The sequence below is a fragment of the Lactuca virosa genome, chromosome 4, assembly GCF_052849685.1.
Source record: "Lactuca virosa cultivar CGN04683 chromosome 4, Lactuca_virosa_CGN04683_v6, whole genome shotgun sequence".
NCBI lineage: Eukaryota > Viridiplantae > Streptophyta > Magnoliopsida > Asterales > Asteraceae > Lactuca > Lactuca virosa.
In genome coordinates, this window is record NC_136429.1 from 228,624,831 (window position 1) to 228,630,956 (window position 6,126).

Here is a 6,126-nt window from a genome sequence, read left to right on the forward strand (position 1 = left end):
TCACCTTAAAGTGTTTAGGACCTTAAACATCAAAAAGACCATAAACCATTTGGGTTTACGGCCGTAAACCCAAGGAGAAAATGTGCATGGACCGTAAACTCCACAAAGGAGTGAAATGGTGCCCTAATCACTTCCTAAGGCTTAAACATGAAGTAGGAATGCTTCTTATGACCTTTAAAGCTTCAAAACACAAAATGGTAAAATTACCATGAGTTTACGGCCGTAAACTCATGGGTTTATGACCGTAAACTCAATGAGAGTTGGTCCCAAAACCGTAAACTCCAAAAGAGTTTACCCTTGGACCCTAAACTCAATAGCCAAGTCCTACAACCCTTAGATGCAATCCTTAGCACTTATAAGCACTTAAATCAAGTGTTTTACATGTATTAGGATGTCTTAACTTGGTTAAGTAGTTGTTTAATGACTAAGTGGATACATATATGTGTTATTATATGTTAACTAGGATCCTTGTGTGTGTTCAAGTCTTCACTTGACACTTAGCATCCTATACAATCCGTACATCCAAACCACTCACTACATGTGATTTCATACCCCTTAATTAACCTTTTAAATGTTTTTAAATGCTTTTATGGGGGGGAGGAATACAAGTTGATCTATTATAGTTATTATATCAATCACATGTGATTAATAACTACCAAACAAGTGGATTTCTTACTTTTCAAACTGTTTTACTCCAACCTGTTTTACAAACTCTTTACATACCAAATGCTTTTGTCAAACTCTTTTACATGTCAAATACTTTTACTTAAACTCTTTTAAACTTATTTTTTGTTAAAAGTGTATCTATACAGATATAGTTATATAAGTAGTATTGAAAGGACTTAGGACTGATAACTCACCTTACTTCCTGTTCCTTGTTTGGTTGTGGACTTAGGGTATTCAGGTTATTTGTCCAAAGGTCGTTTGAATCCTAGTTATATATTATGTATATGTATATAGGTATAAAGGTTCCTTCTTTCGTTCAGTTCAATACCTTTGGGTAGCAAAGGTATACACACATGTTCATATATTCAAACAACATTACTAGTAAACTATAATAGGTATAGTTTAGGGAGATACTAATACTATTACTAGAACAGTGAAACATACAATGAGTCAGTTCATACATGAGTCAATAACATACAGATAGAGAATACTATGATGAGAAACAAACAATAGAATACTATGATGAGAAACAAACAATACCATACAGAGAGAACATACATACATGCTAGACAGGGAGAGAACACACAATACATCTAGCACATACATATACTAGAACATTACTACAGTTATGTGAGCCACGTAACGGGGCATGGCATTACCTGTCATGACCGTTTTGTATCCAGAATCTCCTTAAGTGGGGAGTGTATGAGTTTGTGTATAGATCTATACTGGATTGACTATCCTACACCTCGTTGCTCACTACAGTGGGACTTGCAAGTCCACGGGTGCCAAACGTCATTTCTTCCGACGTCTTACATCGTCGCGTTCTATAGTCGGTAGCTGGATACAGGCCGATCACATGGTACTTTAAATAACAATTGGTTTAAGGTAGTTAGTACAACAGTAGTTACTTAATACAACACTACAGTACTATTTCATTTTCCCATTGCATTCAATTTGTGATATTCACACAATAAACAGTAATGTAAAAACTATATTTTTGGTTAATGATAGTCAGATTTGGGAAAATACATACTCTTACAAGAGACAGACACACATATACTAGATGCCTTGGTAGAAGGCTACTTTTAGTAGGAAACATAGGGTTTTCTAGGGGAGTTCAAACAATTACAAACTTTTACAAACATTTTCAAACTTATACATTACAGACTTACAAACACTTTCATACAAATACATACACTAATATACTTATGAACTCACCAGCTTTAAAGCTGATAAACTCTTTCAAAATAACTTGTATTCTCAGGTCACCAGTAGACAGGTACCGATGCCAGGTTTTGAGAAGATGGAGCTTGTTCAAGACTCATCTTTTATTTTGATGTATATTTTGGTGTCTATATAACTTGACAGAACACACTTGTATGTAATTATATTATTAATGCAATGGATGATGTTGTTGCTTGTTTACTACTTTGTATTGTTGTGATACTGAACATGACGTCCTCCACCCCCGAACGTTTCCGCTGTTCCGGTTTTGGGGTGTGACAGATTGGTATCAGAGCATTGTTTATAATGAATCGAGTGTATCAACCCATAAAAGATACACGAACTATAAACACAGCGGGATTAAAATACTCTGATAAAGAGTTTATACTTTTAAATAATAACATATTTAACTAAGTATACATGCCTGCATTCATACTAAAATCAGTGTCACTAGGACAGAACAAAAGTATTACGATTGTTGGGCAGCACAAGTAGACTTAGAGACATATGGTCAACCCTAGGAAGATATAGCCTGATCAACTATATTATCCGAGGAGTGATTAGCATGTGCCTAAGTGTGGTTGTGAGGTTGCAACAAGTCTAAAAACTTACCAACACTACTACAATGAGAAAAGTAGAACAGAACATAAACTTAAAATAATATAGGAGTATTTTGTGGTACTATAATTACTTATCTAAGAACTAAAGGTCTTTATTAGTATGTCAATAGTTGCGGGGTGGATACACTAAGGTTATATGTAACTAGGATGTCATAGACTTAGAATCTGTGATCTTTGCTTTACATCCTGTTCCTTGTTTGGTTGTGGGCTTAGAGTTAGGGTCACTTATTCGAAGGTCTATCCTGTCTTGGTTACATATGACTGGTATGCACTATGCAAATGTTGAAGTAACTGATAAAGATCATCTTACAATTATCTAGATAGTTCGTCTATTAATTATTTCTTTATCCCTTTTCTCGCATAGATATAATGGTTGGATTCCATCTTCCCGGAGACCCGTACTATCCCAACGAAGGCAATGTTGGATGGCTTGGAGAAGAGCCAGAAGATGATCACCCAATCCCATTGGATGATCACGAAGCTGAAGGCTTTTCTGATGATTCTGACTCAGAGCCAGAAGTCAACAACCTACCCCCAGCTGCTCAAGACCCAAACCTGAACCCTCGTCCAACATTTCAAGGACCCACACCTCTGTGGGCCACAAACATGAACAGATGGAGTCAGGAACAGGGTCAACCCATTCCCTACAATGGAGACAGAAGCTTTTACAACCTCACCGAGGGAGGTTCAGCTGACAGGGTCCTACCCATCATGGTTCGTAGGATTTCTCGGAACACGGAACAAGGTCGAGCGACTATCGACCGAGTCATAGAGATTGACGCCAACTTTGGCGTTAACACAGTCCGCATTCGCCAGCTAGAGTCTTCTCATGAAAGGACTCAGGTCCGCAATGCAGCTCTGCAGAGGGAACTTGCTGAAACCCAAGCTGAAGTCAGAGAACTTCGAGCTCAGCAAGCAAGATCTGAAAGACGTATGAGGGACATAGAACGTCTTCTGTCGGAGTCAAGAACTCACTCTAGTAGCTCTCGTCGCCGATAGAGTCCCATCGACTTCTCTTTTGATATAACCTAGTTTCTGTGAAAACTCTAGTCTAATTTCCTACCTTTGTAAATCTTAGACCTGTTAGGTTTTGATTAGGTTGTAGTATGTCAAAATTTTCCCATCTTGGTTAATGTAAGCCCTACTTCTAGGCCATTTTTCCCAAACTTGTTATATCTGTAATTCCAGTATTATTGACAAATATCTAATCTCATGGAAATTTTATATCCAAATGCTTTCATCTACAATCAATCATACTATTCAATTGTGCTGTTGGGCTATGGAGAGTTAGTCCATGAGTCATTCTCATCAATTTTCCTATTAAATTCTTATAAATATCTTCATCTTTGTAAACTTATAGTTGAAAGATACCTCCACGTAAATCAACAAGACGCGATCCTCCAATCACGACAACACCACCTGCTCCTCAAATCGATACGGCGGCTCTAAATGCTGTTGTAGCTGCAGCTGTGGCTACAGCCATGGCTCAATATCATTCTTCGGGTTCCACTGGAGGAGGAACCCCTATTCAATCTTCTCTTGGTGAAACTCCTGTGCGCTTGAGAGAGTGCTCCTATAAGGACTTCACTAACTGCAAGCCCAAGTCCTTTAGAGGGACTGGCGGAGTCATTGCCCTCTCGCAATGGTTCGAGAAGATCGAATCGGTTTTCGAAATATGCTCCTGTCCAGAAGGGAGCAAGGTCAAGTTCGCTGCTTGCACCTTTGAAGACAAACCCCTGACATGGTGGAATAACCATTTCAAGTCACTATCTCTTGTGGTGGCTAATGTTATGGGCTGGGAAACTTTGAAAGACCTCATGATTGAGGAGTACTGCCCGAGGGGCGAAATCCAAAAACTGGAGGAAGAATTGTGGAGCCTGACCATGAAGGGCTCCGACAGAGTCTCCTACACCGCCAGGTTCGGTGAACTGGTGGCCCTCTGTCCCAACATGGTTCATACAGAGGGGAAGAAGATAGAGAGATTCATATGGGGGCTGGTGCCTCCATTCCAGGGAAATGTTTTGGCTTTAAACCCCACCACATTCGATAGTACCAAATGATTGGCACAACGGCTAATAGACCATGGGGCTCGTACCCCGGCCGCAACAACAACCCTGGCCATCTCAGAACCCGCCAGAACCGCTGATTCTAAGCGGAAGTTCTGGGATGACAAGAAAAAGAAGAAGGCTGCTAAAAACAGTAGATCGTGGCAGTTCATGCTGCGATAGCACCTGCCACTGCTGCTGCTACGGTAAAGCAGTACACTAGAAGCTTGCCTAAGTGCAACCAGTGCAACTTCCACCACATTGGAGCCTGCCGGGAAATGCAGTGTTCGAACTGCAACAGGAAGGGGCACACCGCCCGTTTCTGCAAAGCTCCGGCTAGGCCACTCAACCAAGTCCCCGGCGCAGGAGTGGGCCAAGCTTGCTACCGTTGTGGCGAGGTGGGCCACTACAAAAGGAACTGCCCGAAGGCAGGGAATGCCGGTGGAGTGGGAAGAGTTCTGGCCATAGGCCACGAGGAAGCGGTTGCCGACCCCACAGTGGTCACTGGTACGTTTCTCCTCGATAACTCTTATGCATGCATTCTATTTGATAGTGGAGCGGAGAGGAGTTTCGTGAACCAAAAATTTGCTCATTTACTTAAGCAAAAATCACGAGCACTTAAAGAACCATTCACTATAGAAATGGCTAATGGAAAGACGGAGAGCACTAGCAGTATATTCATAGGGTGTACCCTAACTCTAGATAGCCATTCATTTTCGATCGACCTCATGCCGGTTTCAATTAAAAGTTTCGACGTCATTATCGACATGGAATGTTTGAGCCTTCATCATGCCGACATCATGTGTTATGAAAAGGCTGTATGCCTTAACCTGTCATCTGGCGAAACTCTAGTAGTATATGGCGACAAACCCGGCACGAATCTTCGTATCATCTTGAGCATTCAAGCTCAAAAATTCTTGCGAAAGGAATGTCGTGCATTCCTTGCTCATGTGGTCGATGTGAGCCAAGAAACGAAAGACATTCAGAACATTATAGTAGTACGCGACTTTCCCGATATCTTTCCAGAAGAACTCCCAGGATTACCTCTGCAACGTCAAGTCGAGTTTAGAATCGACTTAGTCCCAGGGGCTACCCCCGTAGCCAAATCGCCCTATCGTCTAGCACCTGTAGAGATGCAAGAACTGTCATGTCAACTTAACGAACTGCTCAACAAGGGCTTTATAAGACCAAGCTTCTCACCCTGGGGAGCTCCAGTCTTGTTCGTCAAGAAGAAAGACGGACCGTTTCGTATGTGCATCGACTACAGGGAGCTCAACAAACTGACCGTCAAAAATCGTTATCCTTTGCCTCGTATTGACGATTTATTGGACCAACTTCAAGGGGCGAACTTCTTTTCAAAAACCGACTTAAGATCCGGATATCACCAACTACGAGTGCTAGGGGAGGATGTTTCGAAGACAGTATTCCGAACTCGTTATGGGCACTACGAATTCGTAGTGATGCCGTTCGGATTAACAAACGGACCCGCAGTATTCATGGATTTAATGAATAGGGTGTGTCGTCCTTACTTGGATCAGTTCGTCATCGTCTTCATCGATGACATGCTT